Genomic DNA, 21744 nt, shown 5'->3' with positions numbered 1-21744 from the left:
TCACTTAAAAATAAGTTTACTGCCACTTCCATAGCGTCAATGCAGAAGAAGGGGTAACAATCTGCACTGCATCATTTTATTTTAAACGTCAATTTTACAAACTTGGAATAAAATAGTTTTGGTTATGCGTTGTTATGTCTTAAATTATATACTTATCATGTTTCACTATCGAAAAAGCTTTTTTATTTCTATTTTTATTCTACATACATACATTTATTATTATTAAGTCTATATCCCTTGCGGGGTAGACAGAGCCAACAGTTTTGAAAAGATTGATAGACCACGTTCAGATGTTCGACTTAATGATAGATATGAGATTTAAATAGTGACCTGTTGCCAGCCCATCGACCAAAAATCCCTTAGTCGGTTTTTACGACATCCATGGAATAGAGGTGGTGAAGTCCTATTATTTTTGTATTTGTGCCGGGAACCACACGGCACTATGGTAATTGTAACTTCCTACTAAACCTTTCGATTCGTGTAACCATAGTAAATTGCCACGTCCAATTAATTGTATATCTGTGACGGCGTGTCGCACAAACTACGTCAAAAGCAGCCTTGCGATCCAAATCTGACCATTGACTTAGTTCTGGACTGTTGAATTGATCAACCAAAAAAAAAAAGATTAAGGAAACAAATTGAGCGACTAAAAATAATCATTTACCAAATTAGGTAAGTTAAAATCGGAACTTTACTGAGCAAAAATCTAAATATACCAACAATAACTTTTGTAAAAAGATAACTGCTCCAATCGATATCCTCGGCGGAAATGTGGACATTTGTCCTAAGCTTTAATCATACATCTATACTAATATTATAAAGCTGAACAGTTTGTTTGTTTGAACGCGCTAATCTCAGGAACAGCTGGTTCGAATTGAAAAATTCTTTTGAATAGACCATTTATCGAGGAAGGCTTTAGGCTACATAACATCACGCTGCAACTATAAGGAGCAAAGAAATAATGGAAAATGTGAAAAAACGGCGCTTCAATGATGCCCAAAATAACTATTCCACACGGACGAAGTCGCAGGCACAGGTAGTACTTAATAAGTAGTACTCATTAGTAGGACACATAGTTATTTATACCTTGTGGTTACTGACACCTACTCAAAAATGACGTCAAACGCAGCCTTCGAGGTGAACACACGTTCTACCGCAGTATCACTAATTACATGTTACTAACTCAATTTGGATTGATTTGTGAAAAAGGAACAGCAGGTATATTGGGTTTCTTGTATACAGAAGGTAATTAGTTTGTTTGTTTGTAATATCGTTATTGCACAGAAATGTACACAGTAACAAGAAAATAAGTACATAGTTATAAAAGAAACAAATCACTTGCAATGGCGGATTTATCCCATGAAGGGATCTCTTCTAGTCAACCGGCAAACAATAAAGGAAATAGATAATTCAGTTAAAAGCGGCAAGTCACTGTGGTATTAGCATCAATATAATAATATACTAACAGAAATACAAATAATAGACATATACCTATCCACTAAATATATATATATTTAGTATTAGTTCGTTAGTAATCTTTTGTATAACAAACTTGATTTAAACTTGTTTCGGAATAATCAAAAATTATCAACGGGGACATTGCTCCGAGCACATACATACATACATATAATCACGTCTTTATCCCTTGCGGGGTAGACAGAGCCGAAAATCTTGAAAAGACTGACAGGCCACATTCAGCTTTTTGGCTTATTGACCTCCCACACTTAATTCATTGATATATTCATATTTTTTAATAAATGATTTTTTGAAAATCGTTCGCCATAATACTCCAAAGACTAAAACGCGAATGATGATATGATTAATTACTATTTAGATTACAATTATATATTTAATTGATATTAAGAAAGTTTGCAAAAGAATAGGAACACTTCAAATTAATATGAATGTTTTTATACTTCTATTTCCATTGCGGGATGGACAAACCAACAGCCTCGAAAAGACTGAAAGGCTACGCTTAGCTGTATAACTTAAAGATGAAATTGAGATTCAAATAAGCAATTTTCAATTCGCCTTGTGGTTCCCGGCACCAATACAAAAAAGAATAGTCCTCCACTCCATCTCTTTCCCATGGATGTCGTAAAAGGCGACTAAGGGATAGGCCTACAAGGGATTCTTTTTTATGTGATGGGCTAGCTAACTGTCACTATTTGAATCTCAATTCTATCATTAAGCCAAAAAGTTGACCGTGGCCATTCAGTCTTTACAAGACTGTTGGCTCTGTCTACCCCGCAAGGGATATAGACGTGGCCATATATATGAGATTCAACTAGTGACAGGTTGTTAGTCCATCGCTTACAAGAAAAATCCCAAATTTATTTTCCGAACTGATAACGGTAAAAGCTTAAAAAATGGAGGATTGAGTTTTAGATGTAGGTAAGGAATACTGAAAAAAAAATTCAGAAACAATTCTAAAAATACCAACCTTAAAAATGATTAATCCAAAATTGTAAACTCCTCACTATAATCACTTAAATTCACACAATGTTTAAAACCACTTGAAAAATATATTTCGACTTTACTTCTTAAAATTTTAAAAAGAAATTAATTTAATTACCAGAAAAGAAAAACAATTTAAAAATCATGTTGGTATTATCCCGCACAGCTTCACACCTCTAATGGACCAGATAATAATTTGATGGCATTAAAAAACTTACTATCTATCCGTTCATTATCTCTCCGATAACATTATCATTTTCCAAGCGGCGTGCCATAACAAACATGATTCATCAGATTATAGCACCCATCCATTCCTACGAGACAGCTTATTGACCGACCTAAAATTATGAGGAAAATGCTTTTGATACATCCATTGACTTCGAAATAAATACGTCACACACAATTATGAATTCTACATGTATAAATACATAAAAGCACGCCTTTTTCCCGGAGAGGTAGGCAGGGACTACATCTTTCCAATTGCCACGATCTCTGCATAGTTCCTTCGCTTCATCCACATTCATTACTCTCTTCATGCATGACGTATAATTTCATGCAAGCTCGGCGGTTTCGGGTACTCTTGACCTGACCCTTTGCCAGGACTTTCTTAATTTGATCAAGATACGTTCGTCTAGGTCTTCCCACTCCGACCTTTCCCTCCACACTCTCCTTGTATATCGGCTTAGTCAACCTGCTTTCATTCATCCTCTCCACATGACCAAACCATCTTAACATACGTCTGTCTGGGATATGGGAAGAAGTGTCCATCAGAATAAAGGGTCACTTTGCACGAACATTGCTTCCCTATAGCTTCTCTTAGAGCCATATTAAAAAAAATTGCTTAAAATCTTAAAACTAATTAAATATTTATCCCCAAAAACGCTAGAAGGGTGAGAAATCATACACGGCTCAAACGAATTTCTTTAGAACATACATATACAATTATCCATCATAAAGCCATATTGAACGTGGCCTTTCAGTCTCTTCAAGACTATTGGCTCTGTCTAGTCCGCAAGGGTTAAAGACGTGACTATTCCCTATCCTTTACTTCGCTCCGTTGAGAATTACCAAGAATTCTTCCTCAACCGGTGCCTGCGTCATTTATACTATCTATTAGCCAAATTTCAACGAAATTCGTTCAGTGTTGATGGATTAGTCAGTCAGTCACCTATAACGTTTTAACATTCATGACGTAATTTCTTACAAAGCAACTTTTCCGCCGGTCGTTGAATTTCTTGTGTACAGGAACCTAGTAGTTTGAACAACATCCTCAATTTTCTGATGAATCTGTTCCCAATTCGTCTTCTTATCTGTTTAATTTGTCTTATCTGTAAGATCTAGGTCATTGTCTGCTTGTTTCTTATGAGCAATTTTACGCATATGCGCCTGCGCATGTGTTTTACAAAGGAGTAATATTTCAAGTTTTAATATTTACAGCGAGCCAAAAAGTTGCAGGTTGCTTGCACACTGTTTTAAAGAAGGAGCCGTAGTGTATAAACCTTCGAAGTTTGTAAAAGTCAACTAAGGATCCTTAGTTGACTTTTACAATCTGCGCGCGATGAGTAGAGAAAGAGTTGACTCACACTTTTTTTTTTGCTTACCAGACCTTTAAAGAGATTCAAATAATAAAGGTGCGTAAAATTATAAAGTTACCAAAAACAGAATCATAATAGTTCTAGTTAGTACTATACTCATAGATGTTAATCAGTTTATACCCAGTTGGCATACTAATTATTACACTAATGAAATCTGAAGGTCAAGGAGTAACACGATTTGTGGTAAAATTCCCCGTAATGTAATCAGGAGAGACGTAATCCTTCAAAAAAATCTATATCAACACAAATGCACAAATCTAATAGTACATACATACATATGATCACGTCTATATGACGTAGACGTAGGCGGGGTAGACAGAGCCAAGAGTCTTGAAAAGAATGATAGGTCACGTTCAGCTTTTCGGCTTGATGATAGAATTGAGATTCAAATAGTGACAGGTTGCTAGCCCATCGCCTAAAAGAACAGTCCCAAGTTTGTAAGCCTATCCCTTAGTCGCCTTTTACGACATCCATGGGAAAGGGATGGAGTGGTCCTGATGGATTCTTTATTTTTATTGGTGCCGGGAACCACACGGCATAAGTCAAAAAGTCCTTATCAACACAAATGCACAAATCTAATAGTATCCTGACCTCGAAGCATGGCACGCCCGACGCTGTTTTTTTCGCGCGAAAAACCATTGCCATTTCGCTTTTTATTATGACGTGAAACGGGACAGCGATATATAAGAAAAAAAAAATATATATATTTTATTATTAAAATCTCATATAAATATATTAATCTGAACAATGTATTCTCTCGTCCACATTCTATTCTAAGTTTAATTGATATTGTGAAGTTGACATTGTTGAAGAAAATGCTGCAGTGCACTTTGTTACCGCTTCTTCTGCACTGACGCCTTGGAAGCGGCAGTAAACTTAGTTTTTAAGTAATTTATAAATTATCGCTAGTTCATTTGTACAGGTGGTCAGGGAGATTTGGCAACCCTATCCGCCGGTAGGATTCACAATGACCATATAAGGAAAAGGTCAGATATAAGAATTTAAATATATTGCAATGTAGTTCGACCGGTCCGTAGTGTCATAACGCAGACTCAGGCGTCCACAAAATGCTGGAGATGAGTGAAGGGCGTGTGATGACATGTTCAATACATACCTGCATAATCAAGTCTGTTTTCCTTACGAGGTAGACAGAGCCAACAGTTTTGAAAGACCGAAAAGCGTTCAGATATAATGTGGCAAGTGCAATATTTGAGGTTAACATGGATTTATGATGTACTAGAGGCCGCCCGCGACTTCGTCCGCATTGAAACCCTATCAATCCCGCGGGAACTCCGTGATAAATAGTAGCCTTTATGTTATTCTTGGTCTTCAGCTACCTACATACCAAATTTCATCATAATCGGTTCAGTAGTTTTTGCGTGATAGAGTAACAAACATCCTGACATAGTCAAAAACTTTCGCATTTATATAAGTAGGATTTTGTGCATTAGGGATAGGCTTATAAACTTGGGATTCTTATTTGACCGATGGGCTAGCAACCTGTCACTATTCGAATCTTAATTCCATCATTAAGCCATACAGCTGAACTTGGCCTTTCAGTCTTTGCGAGACTCTTGGCTCTGTCTACCTCGTAAGGGATAACGACGTGATTGTATGGTATGTATGCACCGTAATAAGATAAAGACTATGGTATTGTATGTATGTTTTTTAATTTTATAAGTCCACACTTGTCTTTTCAAACATTTTGTAAGACTTTGTCAGTCAGATCAGATCAGATTTTACCCGTTCTTTGTTATGTACCTACTTTAGTCAAAGTTTCTATCACTGTCGAGTTATAATTTGCGGAGAAAGTAAAAATTCTCATAACACCATAAAGAATACAGATATTATCAAACAAAAAGTGGAAATTGCCGCATTTCTCTACTATAAATTAGTAACTTGGTACACTTATCGTTATGGAAAGTCATAACACGCATAATATTTCGATAATATCAGGAACATATATACATACATACGAGTACATATAATCACGTCTATATCCCTTCCGGGGTAGAGAGAGCCAACAGTCTTTAAAATACTTATAGGCCACGTTCAGCTGTTTGGCTTCATGATAGAATATACATTCAAATAGTGACAGGTTGCTAGCCCATCGCCTAAAAGAAGAATCCCAAGTTTATAAATCTATCCCTTAGTCGCCTTTTACGACATCCATTGGAACGCAATGGAGTGGTTCTATTCTTTATCTTGTCAAGGAAATCATTAGATATATCTTAAATGATGGAAACAATATCTACGTTTAATGATTTATTGCGCAGATATGGCGCACGCGAATTTGTGCTTTTACGCAATTCTTTACGATTTTCGTGATATTTCACTTCCTGTGTATCACATACATACACACGTCTACAAACCGTTACACCTGTTACCCATAGGGATAGGCAGACTATGAATTTTAAATAACTATAACTAGGTTATATTATAAATTTGTATTAATCTCTCCAAACTCATTACATACATACCTATGATCAAGTCTATATGCCTTACGGGGTAGACAGAGCCGACATACATACATAAAATCACGCCTCTTTCCCGGAGGGGTCGGCAGAGACTTCCTCTTTCCACTTGCCACGATCTCTGCATACTTCCTTCGCTTCATCCACATTCATAACTCTCTTCATACAACCTCGGCGGTTTCGGGTACTTTTACAGAGCCGACATTCTTGAAAAGATTAGGGGGCCACGTTTAGCTGTATAGTTTAATGATGGAATTAGTCATAGGTTACTAGCGTCGCCTAAATCCCAAGTTTATATACCTATCCCTTAATATACTTTTACAAACTGCACGTGAAGAGAAGCTGCTGGCGTAGGTACTCTTTGATACTTCCTTGCTACCAGACCAGCATAGAAGCAATAAGTAGTTAATTTTATTACCAAGTACAATATTTATACTAATATTATAAAGCTGAAGAGTTTATTTGGTTGTTTGTTTGAACGCGATAATCTCAGGAACTACTGGTTCGAATTGAAAAATTATTTTTTTGTTTTATACATTACATATGCTGCGATACATTATGCTACGACTATAAATATAGCAAAGAAATAATGGAATATGCGAAAAAAACGGGGAAAATTATTCATCCTTGAGGGCTTCAATGATGCCCAAAATAACTATTCCACGCGGACGAAGTCACAGGCACAGCTAGTAAAATTATACAAATAATTTACGTCACGGCCTGAACAATAAACTAACAAAGTATATAACAGTTTGTTAGTGAAATTAATAATTAATATTACAACAGTAATTATTAGAGCATGTTCAGATTAAATCTATTAATTACTATAATGATTAAAATCATGACGAAGGCTGATGGAAGTTACCAGTAACTGTTGCAAAAGATAAATTTTTCGTTCATATTTTAATAGGAAACATAGGAAGTAAACCTGCACATTCAGTTAACATACATACATATGGTCACGTCTATATCCCTTGCGGGGTAGACAGAGCCAACAGTCTTGAAAAGACTGAATGGCCACGTTCAGCTCTTTGGCTTAACGATAGAATTGAGATTCAAAATTTCAAATAGTGACAGGTTGCTAACTAATCGCCCAAAAAAAAACCCCAAGTTTATAATCCCTTTAGTTATTTAAGTGCACGACATCAATGGGACATCATTCTTTTTTTTTTATTGGTGCCGGGAACCACACGGCAATTGCAGTTCAAAACTAGCCTAAATCCATATAATACAACACACTTAACCCGTAATCTTTTACGATCAACAATTTCTCTCACATTCTTCCAAAGAAAAACTGGCATTAATCAAAACGTCACGGTTTCTAAATCACATGTTTTTGCGCACAGAATCAATGTAATTTAGTCTCTATAACAATGGTATAAGAGTCAGGAAATGTACTGATTCTTAAATTGTACTTAATGCGCCGATCGACCCAAAGTTGTATGGAAAATGAGCGTGCATAGTAATTACTTTGGTGTTTTTGTATTATATGATCTTTTACTTCTTTTGTAATTCGGACATCACTTTAAACTTTCGATAAAATTACTTTTTATGTTTGTAATATCTTTATACATACATACATATAATCCCGTCTATGTCCCTTGCGGGGTAGACAGGGCCAACAGTCTCGAAAAGACTGATAGACCACGTTCAGCTGTTTGGCTTTATGATGGAATTGAGATTCAAATAGTGACAGGTTGCTAGCCCATCGCCTAAAAGAAGAATCCCAAGTTTATAAGCCTATCCCTTAGTCGCCTTTTACGACATCCATGGGAACGAGATGGAGTGGTCCTATTCTTTTTTTTTATTGGTGCCGGGAAAAACACGGCTTTATTGAACAGAAATTTACACATTTAAAAAAAAAAATAATACGTACTTAAGTCTCTGTCAGAATAGTACCTATAGCAGTGTCTTTCGGCATAACCTCCTTCCTCCTGGGTTGAGTCCCGGTTGCATCCTCACCTCACTGGAGAGGAGCCCGGGGTATGCCTTTGACGATGCATTTATATTCGTTTTGAAATGACAAGTTCTACATTCATTCATGATTTAGATTTAAGAGATCTATATTTTGTGAATTGACGTCCGATGAAAACGCTGCAGTGTAGTTTGTTCCGCCGCTTCTTCTACACATGCGCTTTGGAAACGGTAGTAGTTATAATTAGATTTAAGTTATGTGACGTCAATAAGTGATACCTTATATCCAATTTTGAAAATAAATCTATTCTATTCTATTCATGGATCCTGGATTGGGTGAGTCAGGTTTTTCAAATCGGCTCCCATCTGACCTTTGCAGGTAAACCTTACCCGTATTGGATCCATAGTTACACATCCTTCAGGTTCCTGAATGTGCAGAATTCATTCGGCATTACCTATAAAGGATTTATTGCTGTATTTGGAATAGTACCTACTAAATAGTTCATCAATAATTCAGGTAAGTGACTACAAAACTTTAAAGTGAACGCCAAGTGAGTTAATTATTTATTTATTAACGCCAATAATACAACGATTGCCAAAAATTCTTTAAGAGGTTACTACAACAGTAACCTCTTAAAGTATTTTTGGCAAAGAGTTCTTATAAAGCAACATATGATCTTGTCAGTCTTCATTTCAAATACCAAGGAATATAATTTATGAAAAGGCAACTGGAAATTGATACTATTACAAATGCGAAAGTTTCTCTGTCTGTCTGAACAGCTAAATCGAATGTCGGATTTTTTAATGAATGTTTGAATCCATTTAAACGCCAGGTCAAGCACAGGCCACTTTCTTAGAAATTCTCACGAGAACAGGATACGGTCATTTTAGTTTTAGCAGGCGGAGCTAAAGAGCTATGACTAGTCATTGTTAAACAAAAATAGTTTCAGAAGAGTATTTGCTTTATAAAAAAAATTGTATTGATTCGTGGAAAAACCGCGTATTCTGTTCGTTATATATTCGAACGATAAATATATATAAATATATACGGGACAAATTACACAGATTGAGTTAGCCTCGAAGTAAGTTCGAAACTTGTGTTACGAGATACTAACTCAACGATACTATATTTTATAATAAATGCTTAGATAGATAAGCATCCAAAACCCAGATCAATCAGAGAAAGTTCGCTTCTCATCATGCCCTGACCAGGATTCGAACCCGGGACCTCCGGAGTTACAGGCAAGCGTTTTACCGCTGCGCCACAGAGGCCGTCAAAACGATGGCAACACCATGAATTTGCATGTGTATGAGATCAGTGCAATGTACCGCATATGTATGGAGTCATTTAAATTACAAAGTTTTCCATCTACCTGGAGACAGCAGATTTAATGAAGAAGAAACGTCAAACTTGATTCCATACATACATACATAAAATCACGCCTATTTCCCGAGGGGTAGGCAGAGACTACATCTTTCCACTTGCCACGATCTCTGCATACTTCCTTCGCTTCATCCACATTCATAACTCTCTTCATGCAAGGTCGGCAGTTTCGGGTACTCTTGACCTGACCCATTACCAGGACATCCTTAATTTGATCAAGATACGTTCGTCTAGGCCTTCCCACTCCGACCTTTCCCTCCACACTCTCCTTGTATATCTGCTTGATTCGATCGATATTTCTAATTCGATCTATCCTTTGTTATTTGCATGCCAAAAATCGTAAGACTAGTATTATAATTAACTTATTGTTAAACAAACATATAAGTATTCTATTTGAGTAAGAAGTGTAAAGAGATTGCGATACAAATACACGAGAAGACAATATAACTTTATCAACATTTTATTGATGTGAAAAACCACTTTTCTTGTTATTCAGATCCGCCTTGCATCATGAAATTGCGTGATAAAGTCCACTTTTGTCAGAACAATAACTGATCATATCAGCGAGTGTATTTTTTTATTGATTTACTAGTCGTTGCCCGGGACTTCGTCCGCCATAGAACGAGAAAAGCTAACCTCTAATAAATATAAATATCAGTAATAAATATATACAGGACAAATTACACAGTTTCAGTTTGCCTCAAAGTAAGTTCGAGACTTGTGTTACGAGATACTAACTCAACGATACTATATTTTCTAATAAATATTTATATAGATAAACATCTAAGACCCAGGCCAATCAGAAAAAGTTATTTTCTCATCATGCCCTGGCCGGGATTCGAACCCGGAACCTCCAGTGTCACAGACAAGCGCACTACCGCTGCGCCACAGAGGCCGTAGAGGCCATCTTTATAGAGGGTGGTAAAAATTTTATATACCTGTTGATAAAGCGTGATAAGAAAAGATCTTTGCTGATTTGTCTGCGTTTTGGATGTTTATCTATATAAATATTCATTATAAAATATTGTATCTTTGAGTTAGTATCTCGTAACAAGACACTTTTAAACTTATTTCGAGGCTAACTCAATCAGTGCAATTTGTCCCGTATATAGGTATTTATATTTATTTATCTCAGAAAACCGCATTCAGATAGGTGCAATAGTTTTCGCGTTATGCGAGAACAAACATACAGGCAGACAGACATTCTAAAAAACACACAAACATCAACTTTTTGACGTTTAGTCTACGATTTTTGTGCAATATCTTTCAAATACAGACATCAGTATTGTTTGTATTATAGATATGTATGTTAAATTATACACCGATAGGTTCAGTAGTTTAACTGTTATGAAATAACAAACAAACTCACTTTTATATTAATAACATTTGTATGGACATTACGGAGTGATAGAGATTAAAAATACAGAGACGAGCGACAATATCTGCTTTTATAACACGCCTCGTCTTCATTCAATAAGAGTCTGCTACGGACTCAATGTTTCACACAAAACATAGTTATTCACACAAAACTAACTGACATAATAATAAAATTATTATTATACATACATGCAAACATACCCTTGTGGGGTAGACAGAGCCAACAGTCTCGAAAAGACTGATCGGCCACGTTCAGCTATTTGGCTTAATGATAGAATTGAGATCCAAATCCCGAGAAAAGTTTGTAAGTCTATCTCTTAGTCGCCTTCTACGACATCGATGGGAAAGAGATGTAGTGATCCTATTCTTCTTTGTATTGGTGCCGGGAACCACACGGAATTATTATTATTTCAGCTAGTTTTGTGTGAATAACTGTTTTAACTATTTAACGGTGTTATGTTTATTATTACCAACCAACTGTTGATACCTACATAACTGTTGTTTGATTTTAATTGCGTGAGAAAACAACGTTACAATGATTCAGATGACTGATGATGATGACTATCTTAATAACAATAAATAAGTAAACAATCGTCATTGTATGTAAGTCATCTGTTTGTTTGTAAACACTTTACTGCACAATGAAAAAATGATATAATACAGTTCCTGGATTTTGCCGTGTGGTTCCCGGCACCAATAGGAAAAAGAATAGGATCACTCCATCTCCAAGGGGTAGACTTACAAACTTGGGTAACTCTAGTATAACAAAAATAGGAAAATTGTCGATTATTTTTAAATTAATTAAAAATAATTAAGAATAAATAAAACATTAAAAGATGTATATTTAATAAATGAAATGATATGTAGCAATTTAAAAAAAATCCCATAGATGTCGTAAAAGGCGACTAAGGGATAGGCTCATAAACTTTTTTTTTTTGACAAATTACTCTGATTGAGTTAGCCTCGAAGTAAGTTCGAGACTTGTGTTACGAGATTCTAACTCAACGATACTATATTTTATAATAAATACTTATATACTTATAGATAAACATCCAAGACCCAGGCCAATCAGAAAAAGTTCTTTTCTCATCATGCCCTGGCCGGGGTTCGAACCCGGGACCTCCGATGACACAGACAAGCGTACTACCGCTGCGCCACAGAGGCCGTCAAAACTTGGGGTTCTTCTTTTAGACGAAGGGCTAGCAACCTGTCACTTTATATGAATCTTAATTCTATCAGTAAGCCAAACAGCTGAACGTGACCAATCAGTATTATCAAGACTGTTGGCTCTGTCTACCCGGGATATAGACGTCATTATATGTATGTATGTGAGACTTTAACCACTCAACCATCGGCCCTCTGATCTACATACATGTTGAAAGATAACGTTTGACGTTGTTAACTGGTTTACATTTAATTAAGCCCCGTTATCACGAGTGGCGTTATCTCTTATCAGCGGCGTGACGCTCCGCAAATATAGCGTGGCTTTGTTGATATAAACGTTAGGAGCACCAATAAATTATGAAACAAACGCGTAGTTTCTGTTTTTAAATGGAATTTTCTGATTATTTGTTTAGTAGCTCTGCCGATTCTATACGTATAACTGTGATGTTTCTCATCAGAAAACAAACGGCGGTTTGGTTAACATACAGCGGGATAGACAGAGCTATTGGCTCTTGGGAAAGAGATGGAGTGGTCCTATTATTTTTTTATTGGTGCCGGGAGCCACACGGCACAAACTGTGTCTAAAGAGTTGGAACTTAATTTACGTTTACTAAGTCTACAAATTGTGCACTAGATTAGTATTTCCCGTAATTCCCACAGGAACCGAACTTAATGGGATTATTCATTTTACGCGCACACAATTATGCTTGTTCTGCTAGATTTTAGAAACCTTCTCTCCTTTCGAAGTCGGTAAAAAATTCCGTACAAGCGAATCAATTTGTACAAACTCAATCGTTTCATACAATTCCATTTCAACATCAACATTGTCTGCATTGGCCCACTGACTTTATCGGATATCGAATGGGAATGGCCCACGACGGTCCATTCACCTGACATTAATGACCCACTTGTGGACCATTAGTCCCACTTTTGTTATGGATACGCGGTTTTACGTAATTATTTTATGGGTTTAATTATTATTATACATAATTATAATTGTTGTAAAGTAATGTTGCGTAAGAAAAATAACTGCTTTTTTTTTGTTGTTATTCTGCGGATGAAAACAGCGAATTCTAGATTTAAAAAAGTAGGTAGAGGGCCGCCCCAAATCTTTCCTATAGATGTCGTAAAAGGCGACTAAGGGTGACAGTTCTATACGTCTATATTGAGCTATTTAAAAAAAGCAATTGATCTCAAAGGAACATTAGATTATTAACTTGATGACAGCAATTTGTCACAATTTCCATTGGATTAGTTTCTAGCCATAAGTAAGTTTTTTTTAAAAGTTTATTTCTTTTTATGCTAAAGGTCAGCTGGAGAGTTACCTAAATCGTATATCGTATCTATAACAAGCTGATAACCGCGACTTCGTTCGCGTGTTTGAACGATTTTTTATAAAGTGTCATTTCTATATTTACTAATAGCAACGCGCTACTTCGCAAGGGTAGCATTTATAGACAAAAACCTTCCGCTGAAAACCCTTCATTCAATATTTAAACAAGTACAAAAAGTCCGTCCAAACTTTCCGAGATCAGCGCATACATACAGACAGCTGAACGTGGCCTTTCAGTCTTTTTGAGACTGTCTGCCCCGCAAGGGATATAGACGTGACTATATGTATGTATGTAAACAGACATAGAAATATAGGGGATTACTTTATAACATGTAGTGATAGTTTAGCTGGACCATCATTGCGCTTCATCAGTTCTCCAGAACATACATACATATGGTTACGTCTATATCCCTTGCGGGGTAGACAGAGCCAACAGGCTTGTATAGACTGATAGGCCACGTTCAGATGCTGAGGCTTTAAGATAGAATTTAGATTCAAATAGTGACAGGTTGCTAGCCCATCGCCTAAAAGAAGAATTTTATAAGCGTATCCCTTAGTCGCCTTTTACGACATCCATGGGAGAAAGATTGAGTGGTCCTATTCCGTTTTCGATTGGTGCCGGGAACCACACGGCTTTGTTCAAGTATTATAAATGGTGTCATATGAATGCAGACTTTGACGTCAAACTTGATAACAATGTTTTACGAGCCAAGGGAATCTTCTGTAATCAGAACGTGCTCAAACATTGCTATCATACTTCACGGATGCAATAATTGCTGATATACAGACTAATGAGACGTGTGGTCTAGTGGTTAAGGTGTCAGACTCAATCTATCTGTTTTAAGGTCGACAGATTCAAATCTCAATTTAATGAGTTATGTTGTTTAAAAAAGTTGTAAATATTCTTAATTCTTGGAGAGTGTAAGAAAGATTTATACTTACATACATATGTATATATTTAGTGGATAGGTATATGTCTTTTATTTGTATTTCTGTTAGTATATAGTATATATAGCGCCGTGTGGGTCGCGGCACCAATACAAAAAAGAATAGGACCACTTCATCTCTTTCCCATGGATGTCCTAAAAGGCGACTAAGGGATAGGCTTACAAACTTGGGATTCTTATTTAGGCGATGGGTTAGCAACCTGTTACTATTTGAATATAATATAGCTGAACTGAGCAAATAGCTGAACGTGGCCTTTAAGTGTTTTCAACACTGTTGACCCTGTTTACCCCGTAAGAGAAAAGACGTGGTTCTATGTAAAAATAATAATGGAGGAGTTTACCGGAAACGACACAGTTTCCCATAGAAAAAGGTGACACAATGACTTGATGGTATCATGACGAGAAAGCTGTGACTGACGGACAAACATAACCGTTTCATCTTTTCCAGTGTTCCGGAGCAATTGTTTTCGGGTTATGGCAGTACAAACATACAGACTGACAGAAAGGCTGCTTCTTCTGGTCTTATATAGGTCTCTTATATCGATTTTCTGACAATATCTTACGAGTACAGCAATTGGTCAGTTACTATTTTCAACGGCCTCTGTGGCGCAGCGGTAGTACGCTTGTCTGTGACACCGGAGGTCCCGGATTCGAATCCCGGTCAGGGCATGATGAGAAAAGAACTTTGTCTGATTGGCCTGGGTCTTGGATGTTTATCTATATAAGTATTTATTATAAAATAAAGTTTCGTTGAGTTAGTTTCTCGTAACACAAGTCTCGAACCTATTTCGAGGCTATCTCAATCTGTGTAATTTGTCCATTGTATGTATATTTATTTATTTTACATACATACATATAATCTCGTCTATTCCCTTGCGGGGTAGACAGAGCCAACAGTCTTATAAAGACTGGTAAATCACGTTCATCTATTTATTATATTTATTAATGGAATTAAGATTCGAGTTAAAGTTTATCTCAAAAATGGTTATTTTTGTTATGACTTATTTTTCAACTAGTAGTAAAAAGCAGCGGACCGTTAAAATGGAATGTCACGAGGTACTGACGAAATTGTCACATCTTTATTATTGTTGAATGTTGTTGCTAAATGTCGCAGTTAAGACGTTAAAGTCGAGGGTATTTATTACTTTTCTGTTACAGCGATTAGTTAAAAATAATAAGAGCGCATAAACCTGCCAAAAACCAGTAGTTCCTGAGATTAGCGCGTTCAAACACAAACTCTTCAGCTTTATAATATTAGTATTAGTATAGATTCATGGCGTCAAATTTCCTATGAAATTTTGGGTAAATGACCAAGTACCCTCAAATACAGTGCGAGCGAACCTTGTAAAAATGCAAGCTGACGAAATAGTAATAATTCTGATACGGTTTTCTCTTAAAAGTTAGAAATCTCAGACAAAATGCTGCGTCAGCCATCACGAGTCACGATCACGACAAATGGTTATACTGCCATAGATTATAAAAAAAAAGTGTCACAGAATACAATAGCCACTACAATTTTGGAAGAAAGTTGACCATTGGCCGCAAGTTATAGAATATTAGAACCACAGATTTAAAATCATTTTTTTTTTTTCAATAAATATATGTATATACGGGACAAATTACACAGATTGAGTTAGCCCCGAAGTAAGTTCATGACTTGTGCTACGAGATACTAACCCAACGATACTATATTTTATAATAAATACTTATATAGATAAACATCCAAGACCTACAAGTGTTAAAATAAGTTTAAACCACGCACTTCGAATTATATTATTATTTTTAAAATTATTAGCGGGCGGTCAATCGGCGTCCATATTTTTTTTTCTCAATTCTCTGAATTTGAATTGTTCTACGGCTGCATTCGTTGGCCGTCGGGTGTTTCCGAGTTCCGAAGTAACCACGCATGCTGTCACTGTCGTATTGTGCGAAAAGAGAAAAGGATAGGAACAATAAAAATTAAGCGGCGCGTTCAGATACTTTTCATCCCGGTAAAATCTATAGTTCCCGTGAGATTTGCGAAAAACGCGCGAATTTAGCTCCACTTACAAAAGAATACATTTTGTAGGTGGAGCTAAATTCGCGCGTTCACCTGGTGCATCGTTCAATATCGATTCCGTCATGAAGCCATAAATCTGAACGTGGCCTTTTACTCTTCTCAAGACTGTTGCTTACCCCGCATAGGATATAGACGTGACTATATGTATGTTACCTATATATTTATAGCTGTGTCGTGTCTCATGAAGACGGTCGCACTAACTAGTCGTGATAGCTCAATTGAGATAATCTGAGAGATCTTGAGTTTCTGACGGAAGCTGGGAATCAGTCCGTACTCCGAATACGTCAAGAATCACTAAGAGCTATCAAATATTAACATCAGTCCTGGGCTTCATTCCCGTGAAAATTTCTAGAAAAAGTATTCTGTCTTTCGTTTGACACTCCATTTTTCCACGATAAGTATCTAATAGAAATTGTGATGTTGTGATTGGTTAATAAAGTACCAAGGAGTGGGGAGTGTCGGCCATTACCGATATACGACGGTGCGGGCAGTCGCTTGTCACCTTTGGTGTGTATAATAATACTTATGGTGTTGTATTATTCTATATCCTTACCAACAAGTAAAACAGTGGGACACCACAGAAATCATAATTGCCTTATTTGTTTAAAAAAAACCAGAAAAAAAGATTAAATAGATATCTATAGTAATATTATATAGCTGAAGAGTTTGTTTGTTTGTTTGAACTCGCTAATCTCAGGAAGTACTGGCTCGAATTGAAAAATTATTTTTGCTTTGAATAGACCATTTATCGAGAAAGGCTTTAGGCTATGCATATAATATAAAATAAATAAAATATAAAAATGCACACTTCGTACATCCAGTCGGATGTAAAGCTTTTGCAGAAAAAAAATATTTGTGACGTCACGACTCGTTGAAGTCTTTTCTATGAACTTTGCAGTTAACTTGTTTTGCTTAATATTTTTATTTTTTGAAAAAGCTATCAATATAATAATTATATGATTCATCAAAAATAAATAATTCGAACCAGTGAGCCAAAAGTTTAGAAAGGTGAAAGAAAACAGGAATGTCTCCAATCATTGTAAAGCTGAATTTCTCTGAAAACTGATTCACTTTTTTTTAACGCAATTCGCCAAACGCAAAGCCTTATTGAATTCGTATGGAAATTACTAGTTCTACATTCATTCATGTTTTTTTTTTTTGATTGTAGACAATGTGTACATACGTCCATGATTTAGATTTAAGTGATCTATATTTGTATATTGACGTCCGATGAAAATGCTGCAGTGTAATTTGTACCGCCGCTTCTTCTACACATGTGCTTTGGAAGCGGTAGTAGTTATAATTAGATTTAAGTGATGTGACGTCAAAAAGTGATAACTTGTATCCAATTTTGAAAATAAATCTATTCTATTCTAACACCGTACCTAAAGCTTTCTTACAAAGCTCGTTACAAAAACTTCCTTATTTACATATAATTCAAAAAACCCAATTTCCATTCAGATACCTATTTCTTTCCGTACACATTCGGCACAAAAACACGACACAGTCGGAAGACGACGAAAATTCACTTCCGTGCGTTTGTCACGCGATCTATACCTCCATAACCCGAACACAAATACTCTGCTTTACATAGTAAGTAATATAGTTTATTGATAGCTTCCGTAAGAATTTATCTAGTACGTCACGGCAATTCGTAGTCAATTAATTTTGCGAAAGTTACCGTAAAAATCGACGGGTTTTTTGTTGAGAAATAGACAATTTGTGTCATAAGTTGTTTCCTTATCCGTGGCTGTGAGTGTTACTCTTTTGCATTTTGTATTTTACATGCCAGCCTGTACGGGGTAGATAGAGACTTTTTAACAAAACACAACATGACATAAATTATGACGATATATTACAGAAATAATTATAGACCGAAAAGCCACGATCTTTTTAAGACTGTTGGCTCTGTCTACCCTACAAGAGATATGTTATATGTATGTATTCATAATAAAAAAACAATTGTAACGCATCCTGAATGCTTTTAATGTGCGCTACCTCTTTGATTATGGATTTTCCTTTTTATTTTGGTTGACTGGAAGAAATTCCAATTGGGAAAAATCGGCCATTGTACATATTCTTCTATATCCAATGACTGTTCAATTTTTGTAACATTTCTTTTTATGTGCAATAAAGAGTTTACAAAAAAAACTTCTTTGCTGTACTTCACTTTATGGAAATCGAGTAAGACTGGCATGATTGTCTGTAAAACAGTCTATTTTCGATCTTGATTTTTATTCTTGATTTTTATGATCTACCATTGAAAAACTCATACTCCTCTTGGGAGGTGAACATTAAATAGGAACTAACACCAGGTAGATGATAAATAAATATATATATACAGGCCAAATGACACAGATTGAGTTAGCCTCGAAGTAAGTTCGAGACTTGTGTTACGAGACACTAACTCAACGATACTATATTTTATAAATAATACTCATATAGATAAACATCCAAGATTAATGATACAAAGATATACACGTCGTTATTCCTTACGGAGTGGACAGAGCTAATAAATGAAAAGTCTAAGTTACTTCGAAGAATAGATTTCAGTATAGCAACAGAAGATGCATTGCTAGACATCAAAAGTATGTCCGAAAAGATGTACAATACAGCGTTAATACGTACTTTTTATACTTTACAAATTTACTTGTTAAAAAGGTTTTAAAAAAATAGATTTATTAAAAAAAACATTCGTACTAAAAATTGCTTAGTTATAAAAAAAGAAGATATGTTTATAGTATCATAAAATAACGTAGTAATTCAACAAAAACTACTTGCGAAAACGCAATAAAACTGTTACATTTAACATAAAACCGTTCTCGCAAACCGATTAGTCTGCGCAAGCGGCACTTGCAATTCAAAAACATCGTGCCTTATGCTATGGCGTCAAACATAACCTATAAACAAAGGGCAAGTTCAGAGACCTAAATCTAGCTAGATACGGCAACTTCACACAAACATTTCCCTTTTTTAATTATGAACTGAAAGTCAACAGTAACTTCAGAATTTTTTTTTGTAAAATTTACTGACACAGCTTGAAGAGCACGGAGAAGAAACACGGTTTTATCACGTTAAAACTTTTTTAATGCGTATTTCACTATCACGTTTTCATCCCTAACGACGACGACAGAGCCAATTATATGGAAAAGTCTCGAAATTTACTATCAGCTGCATGACTTATCGAAATTTTCAATTCAAATAAACAAATTGTTAGCCTTCTACCCGAAAAAAAAAATCCCAACTTTATAAAACACACGTAACAAACATGAAAACAATTTTAAAAAGAGGTTGATTATAAACACTAACATCTAGACACAATTTTGCCACGAAATGTAGAAGGGCATGCACTTGCGGGATCTAGCTAGATTTATCTCTTTGGGCAAGTTACTCACCTAGATCATTTGACCGGTACAGTTACCTACACGAGGCTCACCGCACTTTCACTTCACAAATTGGCGACCGTCGCGGACAAAACACGCGGGACTACTGAAGACTAAGGTAGGTATTATCTGACTTACGAGTCTCATGCTTGATGGATTGCTTGTTCTTATTTAGAAAAATGTCAACAGATGACGATTTTTAATCTAAATTTGTGACATGTTCACAAAACTGATGCGAATTCGACCATTTGCGGGTTCAAGTACCTACAATTCTCTTCATTTCTGTTCATAATTGGAATAAAGTTTGTCTCGGCCTTTTCATAGGGAAAGGTTTTAGTTGAGGAAATGGTGCCAGGTTAACTATAATTATTATTTCCACTCATACAATTTACATAGGTACATATAGTCTATGTCTATATCTTTTGAGGTGTAGACAGGGCCGACAGTCTTGAAAAGACTGAAAGGCCACGTTCAACTGTATGGCTTTTCATGTAATTAAGATTTAAGAAGATTAATAGCATATCGCCTACAAATCCCAAGTTTATGAGCCTCTCCCTTAGGCGTCTTTTACGACATCCATGGGAAAGAATTTATCATCAACGACGTATTGCCGTAATAACCAGGTAGGTATCTGAATGTGGAATTTCAACTAAATCCTATCAGTTCTTTCAACTCTGAAAGACATGTCAGTCACCTTCTATAAATTCAGTTTAGTGATGCAGCCGTGGCATATGTATGTTTAAAATCATGAGCGCCATAAAAAAGGGAGTCATCGCCCGCTCGCCGACCGGAGAATACGATTTCATTCCGCGATGCGTTTCGAAGAAATTTCGCCTGGATGCACACGGCGCGTGCGCAGGGCGACAAGTCTGCTGTATGTACTACTGTCAAATCGGGTTCGAACGTCGAACAAAAAATCTTTTTCTGATTAGCCTAGGTATAAAATGTCGTATCGTTGGGTACATACATATAATCACATCTATATGTCTTGCGGGGTAGACAGAGCCGACAGTCTTGAAAAGACTGTAGGCCACGTTCAGCTATTTGTCTTCAAATATTGACAGGTTGCTAGCCCATCGCCTAAAAGAAGAATCCCAAGTTTTTAAGCCTACCCCTTAGTCTTCTTTTACGACATCCATGGGAAAAAGATGGATTGGTCCTATTCTTTTTCCTATTGGTGCCGGGAACCACATGGCACTAACGGGAACCACACGGCACGTTGGGTACAACTCTCCAAATTAATCTGTGTAATTTGTCATATTTTATGTTTACCTATATTTTACTCCGGTTAAATATACTCTTATGGTTCCAGTAGGGTATTAATGTGGTAGTGTCGATCATCTCGATTTGCGTGGATGGATAGTATCAAAATTGTGAAGCCGTTTATTCCACTACTAGCTGTGCTCGCGACTTCGTCCGCGTGGAATAGTTATGTTGGGCATCATTGAAGCCCTCAATGATGAATAATTATCCCCGTTTTTTCACATATTCCATTATTTCTTTGCTCTTTATAGTTACAGCGTGATGTTATATAGCTGAAATCCTTCCTCTATAAATGGTCTATTCAACGCAAAAAGAATTTTTCAATTCGAACCAGTAGTTCCTAAGATAAGCGCGTTCAAACAAACAAACTCTTCAGCTTTATAATATTAGTATA

The 21744-nt window shown here is 36.1% G+C and overlaps 1 protein-coding gene across 1 annotated transcript in view; it reads right to left on the bottom strand.

Moving 5' to 3' along the window:
- Window positions 1-20232, bottom strand: part of LOC106136488 (uncharacterized) — a 33934-nt gene extending 13702 nt beyond the window's left edge. Inside the window, exon 1 of the mRNA XM_060948087.1 lies at window positions 20100-20232. The gene's annotated coding sequence lies outside the window, so the exon portion shown is untranslated. The remainder of the gene's footprint in view (window positions 1-20099) is intronic.
- Between the last annotated feature and the right edge of the window lie 1512 nt (window positions 20233-21744).

This window comes from Amyelois transitella, chromosome 15 (genome assembly GCF_032362555.1).
Source record: "Amyelois transitella isolate CPQ chromosome 15, ilAmyTran1.1, whole genome shotgun sequence".
NCBI classification, from domain to species: domain Eukaryota; kingdom Metazoa; phylum Arthropoda; class Insecta; order Lepidoptera; family Pyralidae; genus Amyelois; species Amyelois transitella.
Note: the sequence above shows the minus strand (reverse complement) of the source record. Positions and strands in the feature narration are given on the sequence as shown.